The 13,143-nt window shown below is 36.6% G+C and overlaps 1 pseudogene; it reads left to right on the top strand.

Moving 5' to 3' along the window:
• Nucleotides 1–10,934: 10,934 nt before the first annotated feature.
• LOC102840404 lies at nt 10,935–11,768 on the top strand (annotated as a pseudogene).
• The last annotated feature ends 1,375 nt before the right edge of the window (nt 11,769–13,143 follow it).

Raw genomic sequence — 13,143 nt, 5'->3', positions numbered from 1 at the left:
AGTAAAACATAGGAACATTACAAAATACATTAATATATCTAGAAAAAATTATGCTCGTTACTTCAAGGATTTTAAGCGAAAGCATAGAAACACATTTCCTCTAAGGCTTTAAACAGCATAGCTCAGATCATTTTAATTCTCATAAGGTCTATTTCTTGAATGACTTTTATATGTAAGCAGAACAACCTTCTGCAATTGACTTCAAATACGTTTCTCTAAGTTTCATAAGAATAAAGCTGAGTGAGAAATGCTACAGCCTATGAACACTGGAAACCAGCATTCACATATTAAGAAGTTATTTTTAAAGAATATTTCTCTACAAAGTACAACATTAATTCACAATTTGGCAGCTCTCTAGTCACTGTATTTAAAAACAATATGAAAATTCAGAAAAAAATGCCTGAAAAAAAAAAAGATTTTATGTGATAATTGTGAAAATACTTCCTGACCTTTGATACCTAGAAAGTTTCTGAAATCAAAATTCTGTTTCTCAAGGTATCCACTTGAAGTATGATAGAATAGATATGCATTTCTCTATTCCACCCAATAAGTGCATCAAAAAACCTGGACATTGTGTTGAAAATAAATATATGAGCCTTGGGAAAGTGAGAAAGTTGATTTATCTAGTGATCTGTTACAACATAGATTCTGAGTCAGACTATTTTGGGTGTAAATGCACCACAATTCTTCCGCCCCCACTTAGGGAGTTGTTGTTACTCATCATTGACTATAACTTAACTGATGATAACCGTACATGTGCAGAGTAGATGAAACACTTCTGGGTACATTCATACAACTTGGCTTATAATCAAGTACTTAGAGTAATTTTATGAAATATTTCTTCCCTGCCAATGGTAATGAAGCTCTTTCAGTGGCATGAGTAAAGACCATTTAGGAAGCATGGACTTACACCCTAAGACATATCAAGTCATCCATCCTACTTTCCCCAGGAATGGTGTGAGAGGAAGGCTTTTAGAGTTAGTATTTTCACCATCACACATCGGAATTGAACTCCCTCCTCGTCCACTCCCTCCCCGCCCCACACACTCTAGTGTCAGTAGAGATTATGTGGAGAGCAGTAAGAAGTAAGGAACATATCTGTGGAAGTGTAACATGATTCCATCATTTACTCTAATACTCAGCAGTAATAAGGTGCCGCTTCTTTGGATAACAGTGGAAGCTGAGTGCATCGCATCTTCTTGTGCCAGAATATTGTAAAATAAATTTAGTGAAAATAGAGGGTTTAAGTAATATTGCAGAGTTTCATAATAAAATGCTCCAAATATCTAGGTTTCAATTAGCAATATCACTTGTCAAACCAAGAACCAGAGAATTATTAACCTGAATAAAAAATCAATTCAAATGGCAAAGATCTTATAATTAAAAAATTAAAGCAGATATCATAAAAAAAAATCTTTAAGGAGCACACACTTGAACCAAAGAAATATTAAAAATAAGATGAAATAAATAAAAAGGTTAAAGGGAAGTAGAAGATACAAACAACTAAATGGAAATTAAATTCAAAAATGGTTGCAAGAGTATATTGACAGGGAACTGCCAGAAGTTCAAGCCAAATTCAAAAAAGTGTAGAGAACAAGGGATGTCATTGTTGGTGTCAAATGGTTCTTGGCTGACAGAAGAGAATACTAGAAAGATGTTTACTTGTATTGACTATGCAAAGTCTTTCAACTTGGTGGATCATAGCAAATTATTGATAATGTTGCAAGGATTGGGAATTTCAGGACACTTAATTGCACATGTGAGAAACCTGTACCAGGACTAAGTATCTCAATGAAATGAACTGACACAGTGTCTCTATGTGGCCTCAAACAGGGATATTGTGAGGATGATAAAAGACCAGATCATGTTCCTTTTTTTTTTTTCCACACAGGGTAACTATGAATAGGAACTGAAACTATGAATAGGAACTGACTCATTAGCACCTAAGAATAACAGAAATTTTAGAACTACAATATACAAGAACTAGAACTGAAAAAATAAACAACAAAATAAAACCTACAAAAACAACTTAATAGATGGGTGCAAGAGCAGAATGAACACAGCAGAAGAAAACATCAATGAAGTTGGTAAAGAACAATACAAATTACCCAGTCAGACAATGCAAGTAAATTAGGCTGAAAAATAAATTTTAACAGAACCTCAGGAACCTGTGAAACAATAACAAAAGATCTAACATTTATTTCAGTGAAATCCAGGAAAAGGAAGATAAAAGGTGGGGCTGAAAAAGCATTTGAAAAGCTTTTAGACCTCATCTTCTTAGAAACAACATTCAGCTCTCAACAAAATGAAAAGTTGAAAAGTTCATAAATTTGGCAAAATGCATTAACCTACACATGCCAGAACAAAATAAATACTAGATACATAAACCAAAGAAATCTGCATATTTTTAATATAGTTAAATTTATGAAAACTAAAGACAAAGAAAATAATCTTGAAAACAGGAAGAAAAAAATACCTTGAGTACATAAGAAATTATTTAAAATGGTAATTGATCTCCAACATGGAGGTCAAAAGACAGTGACAAAATATTTTTCAATTGTAGAAAGCAGTGGTGTGGCGCTGTGAGCTAACGCATCAGACTGCAAAGTCGTTTGAACTATAAGGTTGGTGGTTCAAGCTCACCACCTGCTCCTTGGAAACCCTATACAGGGTCATTATGTGTCAGAATTGATTCGATGGCACTTAACAATAACAGAAAGCAAAAACTTGTCAACTTAGTACCCAATAAATTCTAGAGCTCCTTATCTGGTATAAACACCTTTACAATTAACTCTAGTTTCAAATTAATTATTTAAATTACCCATATCTCATTCTATTGATAAAAAAACACATGAAATAGGAAAACTGTAAAAGAATTGATATACTTGAATTATGGTTTAGTGAAGAGTATTGAAAGTACTGTGGACTGCCAGAAGAACAAATGAATTTGTCTTGGAAGCACTATATCCATAATACTTCCTAGAAATGAAAATTCCAAGAGTTCATCTTTTGTACTTTGGACTCATAATCAGGAAGGACCATTCCCTGGAAAAGGACATTATGCTTGGTAAAGTGAAGGTCAGTGCAAAAAGAGAAAGACCCTCAGGGAGCTAGGCTAATACAGAGGCAGCAGCAAAGGGCTCAAACATAACTACGGTTGTGTTTAGTTTAGTGTTTAGTTTAGGCAGTGTTTAGTTCTGTTTTTGCATAGTTGCCATGAGTTTGAACTGACATGATGACAACTAACCACATTAACATATTTTATCATTACTGAATGGTTTTAACAAAGAGGCAGTACAAAGTTACTTAAAAATTAAAAGCACATGCTGTTAGTTTTTATTACAGATAATATAATTTTGGAGGATGACAAAACACACTTCAGCATACAGATTTTATCTTGAACCAGTTAATTAATTTTCTTTACTGCATTTCCATGAATTCTAAGCATTAAACTTATTATACTAGTATAATAATTGTAATTGACAGGAAATTATGGATAATATTGCTTCTTTTTTATTTTCTAGAGTAGGCTTAATTGTCAAAATTTATTTTGAAGAAATACTTGATATGGGATATTTATGAGAAGTTGAATCTTGATCATGGAAAGTAAATTAATATGGCGTTATTCTACTAAATAGGAGTCTTTATGTGGTGCAAATGCTTAAGCACAAGAGTATTAGCCAAAAACTTTGGAGGTTTGAACTAAAGATTCTGTGGAAGACAAGCATGGTGATCTGCTTCTGAAAGGTAACAGATATGAAAAATCTTAGAAAGTATTTCTGTTATGCACACATAAGGTCACCATAACTCAGAATCTATTTAAAGCAATAAACAGTAAAACAAACCAAAAAACAAAAAAACAATTTTCTAGATACCTTAGGCTACTAATTCTAAACAATACAAAATTTAAAAATATACAATACAAAATGCAAAAGAGAAAGAAATAATGTATATTAAACACAATTTGACTCTACTACAATTCTTTGTATATAAATTGTAACCTCCTTTGTAGCAAACATGTCATTTGTTGACAGTGAAGTGTCTTTTTGTTTGTTTGTTTGTTTGTTTTTAAGGGTATACATATTTGAAAACAACAGGATTAAAGGGTTTTAAAAATTCATATTTTCAGTAGGTATCTGCTGTTATTATCTTACTATGATTAACCAATCCATTCACAGAGACATGTTGTTATTGCTGTTATGTGCTGTTTTTTTGGAATCGACTCATAGTGACTCTGTATAGGGTTTTCATATAGTAGGTTTGAACTGCCGACCTGTGGTTTACGGTCCAGTGCTGATCTCACAGCACCACACCAGGAGTCCATTTCATACAGGCATAAAATGAGCTAAAAATGATTTTAATATATAGTGTAGATGTGTTTGATGTAATTATGAAGAACAAAGATAATTATGCCAATATAATATATAACAATATGAGGTGACAACACAGTTGAGTATTATATTAGAAAACCTATTTTGCCCTTTCCTTTCTTAATTATATGAGACTCAAAGTAAGAACACTTACTAAGCTTTGGAAATGAGACATGTTGTAAATAGGACAAGAATTCACAAATAGTAATAACCACTGTCAAAAGAAACATTGTTGTTCCAGGTTCCTCTTTATTCCCTCATATATTTTTATTTATTTTAAAGTACCTCTCTTAGTTGCTTTGTATCCATCCTTTTTACCTGGATTGAATTATCAAAGAGGATTAAAATGACTTTCAACCACCTTGGACTCCTTTCCCCCTTTTTCTCTATACCCTGCATATCCCAGCCTGAAAGTCCTTTGAAATCAATGGGAAGTCCAAATCAGAGGTGATTAGTAGGACTCAGAGGAAACAGGAATAGCTTCAGAACAAAGACCTTATACCTTTCCACAAATATCTACAGTCTGCAGTGGCACAGAGCTTTTTAAAAAAATCCAAGTTACTTAACTATTCAATCGATGCCACTTTTAGTCCCTGTGACTTAGATCTGAGTAAGGCTGTTTGTTTGAAAGCTTGTAAAAAATCTCTCTTGGGTCACATATTGAAACCTGAACTTTTTCTCTCAGGACTTCTCTCATATTGTAAAGCTATCTCTCTGTGTCACCCTGTACAGAGAATTGCAAAAGACCTCAAAAATTATGACAGAATGAAATGGAAAAGGTAGCTGCTGACAAGCACAAAAATGATGAGACAGATACATTTTGAGGCGGCTGCTGAGCCCTGACAGCTGACTGAAAGCTAATCAGGCAAAGCACCACTGCCAAAGCCAAAGAGAAGTCTGGCAGAGAACTGGAGCACGCTTTCATAATTATGGGAAATTGAATAGCATGTTGTAATAGAAAGAGGAGAGGCTTATGGATCTTCTCTGCTGCTAACCCCTACATACCTTTGGAGAAAATTTATTAATGAAATGGGACTAGTGATAAAATTTTCTAGGTTTTCTTCCCAAAGACTTTGATGAAAAATGTTTAGAATTTACTCATCCAAATGTTTTCATTGTTATCACTGGTTATGGAAACTAGTTGAGATTTAGGTAATAAGAAGCCAAGGTAATCCACAAAGGACCTTTAAAAATAAAGGGGAATGCCAGACACATGCCAAAAATAAATCAAATGTCATTCTTTCAACAATGTCACATGAATCATGAAGTAGAATGTAATGAGGCATGAAACGAAAAAAACTGGAAAATGGGGTAGTTGTTGCTTGTGTTTGGATGGAAATACTTTCTTGTACTTTAAATATTACTCTGTCATCTTCATCTACTTTTTATTTTGAACTTAGTGGTGATATTTTTTAAAAATAGTGATCCAAGCTTGTTTTGATAGTCTTTTCTGAGTAAAAGAAATACATGATTCTAAGATATTATTTTCTTATCAGATGACAATGCGTTCAAATATAGTGATGATTGTGAGGATGACACCGGACTTGGTAATGTTTTGTTTTGCTGTACACAGGAACTCTATGAATCAATTGTTGCTGTTGTTGTTAAGTGCCTTCGAGTCGGTTCCGACCCATAGCGACCCTGTACAGGGTTTCAGAGGGTGTAAATCCTTACGGGTGTAGAAAGCCTCATCTTTCTCCCGCGGAGCGGCTGGTAGTTTCGAACCACTGACCTTAAGGTTCGCAGCCCGATTCGTAACCACTACGCTACCAGAGCTCCATAGCACCTAACAATAAAAACAATATACTACAACATAGTATATTTAAGGCATAGGGCTATAAATCTTGGGAAAACTGATGATTTTTTTTCCTGTTGAAACCTCAAAAGCACATGATTTTCATAGAAACAAACAGAAATGATGTAGTCCAAAATAATTCTACTTATACAGAATGTTGTTGTTGTTGTTGTTATGTGCTGTGGAGTATGTTCCGACTCATAGCAACCCTGTACAGGATTTCCGAGGCTGTAAACATTGACGGGAGCAGAAAACCTCATCTTTCTCCAGTGGAACAACTGGTAGTTTTGAACTGCTAATCTTAAGGTTCACAGCCCAATTAGTAACTACTACCCTACCAGAGCTCCTTGTGTGAAGCAAAATTACATATACATATACAGAATATATGTGATAAATGTAAATTAAGTTTTCATTATGAAAAATGCATTTGTTCAATGTAAGACAAATTCCAAGGATGTTTTAGTTCCTGAGTAATATTAACCCAATGAAATCTGTAAAATATAAGCCAAGATTTTTTAAAAATAAATATAGATCAAGGTCACTTTGAACCACAAGGTCTACAGTTCACACTTAAAGCCACTCTTTGGAAACCCTATGCAGAGTCGCCAACAGTTGAAAATGACTCTAAGGTACTTAAGAACAACAGCAACATTTTATTTAGAGAAAAGTTATTTAAAAATTTACAAAACAAAACTAACAGTGGTTTTAAGAAATGCTGCTATTTGATAATAAGGAAGGCATAATGAATAAAACACACTGCTATTACATCCATTCTGACTAATAACAACCTTGAGGAATAGTTCTCACAAAATGAAACATAACTTTCTCATTGGCGATATTCCCCTAGTAAAATGTATGTCATTCTAATAAAATTTATGCCATTCCAAACAGTAATTAATGATAGCTATTTATGGTACAAAACGATGTTCGTAGGTTAACTGGAAGAGAAATTAGTTTGCTATCTCTTCTTAAGGATAAATTGTCAGTTACTTAAAAAAGCATAAAAAGGACTAAAAAGAAATGAGGGCATATGCCTTTCCAAGCATGGCTTTTCACTATTACATTAGTCTACCCGAATGGGAAATGGAGCCAGAATGAAAATACATTTTTTTACATTATAAATGGAATGAGTTATATAATAATAAACGATTCATTAGTAATTAGAGTAGGCTTTTTTTTCCCCAAATTGTTAGTTAAAAAAATAAATCCAATACCTACAAATTTTAATTCTAAAAAAAATTATCATTCATTTCTCCATTGTTATGAATTCATAGACTTTGTTGAAGATCCTAAAAAAATCTATTCTTTCTTTTTTTAAGTGACTAATCAGTTTTAATGAATTACTGGTATAGTACTGTTGTGACGTGTGTAGAGTGAGTTCTGACTTATAAAGGTATTATATAGGGTTTTCATGGAGCATCTGGTGGGTTTGAAACACTAAACTTATAGTTAGTAGTCTTGTGCTATTTCTACAGTGACACACCAGGACTCCAATATATACTGTCCACATTAAGTCCTAATGAGCCACGGTAGCACTCTGGGGTTAATGTTGACAGTTCAAACACACCAACAGCTCCACAATAGAAAAATGAGACTGTCTGCTCCCATAAAGATTTGCAGTCTCCGAAACACTATATATAGTAACTATGAGTCTTAATCAACTTGATGGCAGTGGTCTTAAGTTCTCTTTGTAATAGAGTCGTAAGATAAACTACAGATATCAGTGACATATTATATCTTGCAACAGAAGTTATATCTATTATGGCTTAAAATATAAATGCTTAGAAAGATTTTAAATGCAAAATGTCAATTAAATATATTGATTTATTAAATTCCTGTCCTCTGTATATTAAAGTTAACTAGAAAGATCCCTAAAAATAATGAATATTGTTGTCAAATTGATTCCAATTCCTATCAATCCTGTACAGGGTTTCCAAGGAGTGGCTGGAAGGTTTGAACTACCAACCATGTAGTTAACAGTCTAATACGTATCATAGAGTACCACACCAGAACTCCAAAGAATAGAGAATGGCAAAGTTTAAATTATTGAGTGATTACTTAGTTAATCACATACCAAAGTGATAGGAACATTTCCCACTTTAGTGAGAAAAATTATAGAAATCCATAAATAAAATGCTACTATCTTCAGGCTACAAAGTAATTATATATGTATTTTTTCTGCTTTCAAGTATTTATGTTGGAGTCTTTGTGTGGCGTTGTATTATAAGCACTGGACTGGTAAACACAGGGCAGTGGTTCAAATCTACTAGCTGCTCTTCAGAAACCTTATACAGAATCATTAAGAGTTGTAACTGACTTAATAGCACTTAACAATAGCATCCCATCCAAGGTATTTTGATGTTATCCTAAAAATCGTCCCCACAGTGTGAGGAAACTAATATACAAATGAATTTAATGATAAAGGTATTATACTAACTAGAATTAGAATAATCTGTATCAGATCTATCATACTTTATACTGCACTTTAAGAGTTCAAATAATATAAACACATCAACTAGGATTTCAATTGCATGGTTAAGAGAAATTGAGTTGTTGTGTTAAGTATGGTGGAGTCGGTTCTGACTCACAGTGACACTGCACAGGGTTTCTGAGGTTGTAAATCTTTATGAAAGCAGAAAGCCTCATCTTTCTCCCTTGGAACAGCTGGTAGTTTTGAACTGCAGACCTTGAGGTTAGCAGCCCAACTCATAACGATTACAGAGAAATTGAGTAGGCTTGGGAAACACATCAGCAAAGATAGTTTAAGCAGGAATTCTGGGCTTAAAATTGAAACAAAGAAGTAAATAAATGGTTAATGAAACAGGTTTATACTCAATAGCAAGGAAGATATTAATGGCCAGCAAAGGAAGGAAGAAAAGAAGAAAGTAAGGGGAGGAAGGAGAAAAAGAAGAAGCTATTTTTATTGTGTTACATTTTTAACTTATTTCAGTAGGCATTATTTGAACAACAAACCTGTATTTGAAGCTGATAAACTTGTTAATGACAAACTTCAACATATATATCACAAATGGAAAAGTGGAAATAAAAGGCAGAAAGTAAGATATTAGGACAAGAAATCATTAACCCAAATAAATCATATTAAACCAAATAAAACAGACCATTACTGTCAAGTCGATTCTGACTGATAGTTACCTATAGGATAGAGCACAACTGCCCCTAAGGGTTTTCAAGACTGTAAATCTTTACAGAAGCAGACCTATACATTTTTCTTCTATGCAACAGCTGGTGGGTTCACAGCTGAGTGCTTATAACTGTGCCATAGGGCTCCTTCATTATTTATTAGTTTCCTAATTATTTTGAATAGATATACAAATGTGTATTAACTATAATAGAAGTTAGAGAAATAAGGTTCCCAGAGAGAAAATGATTGAGCACCATGCAACATAACATCTTTATCAGGAAAGAAAAGATTATAATTGCACTTTAAGGAAATGAAACAGCAAATTCATAATCCAGTTGCACAAATTGGACCATGCAAAAGATCATTGTTAAATGTCTTTTGTAATTTTTTCATATATAACCATAAGCTATCAGTTGTGAAAAAATCTAGAATTTTTTTTAACATGTCAGTAGAAATGAGGTTGTCATAAGTTTGAATTACTTGGCAACTGTTATACTAGTTGAAAAGGAAAGACAAATGAGAAGCAAATGAAGAGCAAGGGCTAACTGTAAGTCCAATGTATCTCTCACTACCTCAAATTTTTGTAGTAAGGGTGACTAGTAGGATAACAAGCCACTCTTTATCTTGGACCAGTACATACATACACATTGAGCCAATCTTTAGAGAAACTGAAGGATTAAGATCAGGTGGGAGAGCAAGGAACTTCAGGTCTGGTTGCTGTTACAAAGAAATTTGAGCTAATAGGTGAGTGATTATGTGCATAATAAGTAATAGAATCTGGCACTACACTAGACTAACCTTTGTTTTTGGTGTTAAATGCCCTTGAGTTGGTTCTAACTCATAGTGACTATGTGTAGGGTTTCCAACACTACTGGTGGATTTGAACAGCTGACTGTGGTTAGCAGTTTAGTGCTTATCCTATACCACCACAACAAAAATCCATACTCAAGTTGTTGTTGTTGTTGATAACTGCTGTTGAGTCAGTTCTGACCTACAGCAATCCTGTATAGGGTTTGTGAGGAGCAGCTGGTGAGCATGAACCAACAACTTTGAAGTTCAAACCGACTTTGTGATTCAGCGCATTAACTCACATTAACCCACAGCACCACACCATGACTAACTAAAGTTTTTGTTGGTGGTGTTGTGCTGTGTAGTCAGTTCTGACCCATAGCAACCCTGTTTAGGGTTTCTGAGGCTCTAAATCTTTAGGGGAGCAGAAAGTCTCATCTTTTTCCTGCAGAATGACTATAGATTCGAACTGGTGACCTGGCGGTTAGTAGTCTGACTCATAACCAACTATGCTACCAGAGCTATGTTCTTCTCACAAATTCCTATTGTGGTCAACCTTATCTGATAACACAAAGGGAAAGAAATTTATGAAACATATAGCCAATTTTCACTACTTGTCTGCTAGTTTGCCATACTTTGGTGACTTGCATGTTGCTGTGATGCTAGAAGATATGCCACCAGAATGTTGAATATCAGCAGGGTCACCAATGGTGGATAGATTTCACTCAAGTTTCTAGATAAACATAGACTAGGACAGACAGGCAAACGAACTAATTCCGAATATCTAGCCACTCAAAACCTTATGAATAGAACTCCATGCGAAGAAGTACATTTGGACATGACTTCCGCTGGAGGAGCTAGTAACTGCGTGGCCGCTGTGCCGGAGACTGATCGCCCTCACTATCTGCCCTTCTTGATCGGAGTAAGCGGAGGCACTGCGAGGGGCAAGTCGACGGTGTGTGAGAAGATCATGGAGTTGCTGGGACAGAGCAAAGTGGATCAGCATCAGCGGAAGCTGGTCATCTTGAACCAAGACCGCTTCTATAAGGTCTGACGGCAGAACAGAAGGTGAAGGCCTTGAAGGGACAATACAATTTCGACCACCCAGATGTTTTTGATAATGACTTGATGCGCAAGACTCTGAAAAACATTGTGGAGGTCAAAACTGTTGAAGTCCCCATCTATGACTGTGTGACCCACTCAGGGTTACTTGTTGACAGTGGTCAACTCTGCAGATGTGGTTCTCTTTGAGGGCATTTTGGTGTTCTACAGCCAGGACATCCGATACATGTTCCACCTCCGTCTCTTTATGGACACTGACTCTGTCATCTGGCTGTCACGTGGAGTTCTCCGTGACGTGCACCGAGGGAGGGAACTGAGGCAGATTCTAACACAGTACACCACCTTCGTGAAGCCAGCCTTTGAGGGGTTCTGCCTGCCGACAAAGAAGTATGCTGATGTGATCATCCCTCCAGGGGTTGACAATATGGTTGCCATCAAACTGTTCGTGCAGCACATCCACGACATCCTGAGTGATGACATCTGCAAATGGCAACGTGGAGTGGTCAACGGGCAGAGTAACAAGAGGACCTTGTCTGAGCCTGGAGAGCATCCTGGGGTGCTCAGCTCTGGCAAACGGTCCCACTTGAAGTCCAGCAGCAGACCCCACTGAGGCCTCCTGGTCAGGTCCCACCAATAGATGTGCCCACCTGCCCCTCGAACACGGCCACCACTTCTTTCCACCTACAGTACAGGGTGACATTATTCCAACGAGGTTTGTCAGGATAGGGGTTTCCTCCCGCTTCCTCATGCTCAAGGAGGGTCTCTGAGAAATGCCATAAAATGCCCCGTAAACCTGTTACACTTGTCTCCACAAGGAGTGCAAGTCATTTTTCTGAACATTGGAGGAAACAGCCAGGATACTGGAGGATTTCGGACAGTGAACTCACAGTAAGGCAGGCATTATGCAGCATGATTCAGTTCATGCACAAACATGCATCACGGATGCCAGAGTTTCAGGAGAGAACTACATTCCCTCTGTACGTGTTATGCTATTTTCTAACACCATACTGGTTGTAACTCCTGACTCACTCATGGGCTGTGTTCCAGTTTGATGAGCACAGATCTGAGAAGTCCTAGAGCCCTGTAACCCTGGATCTCTGTTCACCTGTGGCCCGTGAGCCTGCCTAGCCACTGTGTGACATGGCAGAGGCAGCTTGGCAGGCTTACCTAGTCCTGGCTGCAACGTGCAGTGTCTGCAGAAGACAGTCCTGCCAGGGCTGGGGGCCCCCTGCCCACACCTGCAGACTCAGACTACCTGAGCACAAGGGACCTGTCGGATTGTAGATGTTCAAGTGGGTGTTGCCACACACGTCAGTCAATCTCCCCTCTGCTCACAGTCATGTTGACCTTGGCTCTGTGATGTCCATCTTTCCTCCCACATAACACTCTGTCAAAGCCACCATGAGCTGAGTGCATGGGTACTCACTGTAGTTTCACGAGACATGACATTAAGCAGGTTTCTGATCCATAGCTGTGTAGGAGTTTTGTCAAATTCGTTGTGCCCTTCTGGAGCAAGAATCAAATAAACTTCAAATTCATGCTAAAAAAAAATAGCAGTGGAACATTGTCAGGCATTGCCAGAATATTGAATATTGAAACATTATGAATAGCACCAGAATGTTGTCAGATATAGTAGCAGAAGGTGAGCCCTTCAGATCATGTTGTTGCTATTGTTAGATGCCATCAAGTCAATATCGACTCATAGCGACCTTATTCACAGCAGAACAAAACACTGCCCAATCCTGGGCCAACCTTGATATTATTGCAACACTTTAGCCCATTGATGCTGCCACATTGCCAATCCATCTTGCTGGGTCTTACTCTTTTTTCTCTGAGCCTCCACCCTACCAAATATGATATCCTCTCCAGCGACTGGTCCCTTCTGACAATATGTCTGAAGTTTGAAAGACAGAAGAAGTTTGGCCATCAAGGAACTTCTTCAAACACCGATCTGTTGGTTATTTTGGCAGTCCATGGCACTTTCA

This window comes from Chrysochloris asiatica, unplaced genomic scaffold (assembly GCF_000296735.1).
Source record: "Chrysochloris asiatica unplaced genomic scaffold, ChrAsi1.0 scaffold00240, whole genome shotgun sequence".
NCBI classification, from domain to species: Eukaryota; Metazoa; Chordata; class Mammalia; order Afrosoricida; family Chrysochloridae; genus Chrysochloris; species Chrysochloris asiatica.
This window is presented reverse-complemented; position numbering and strand designations above follow the sequence as displayed.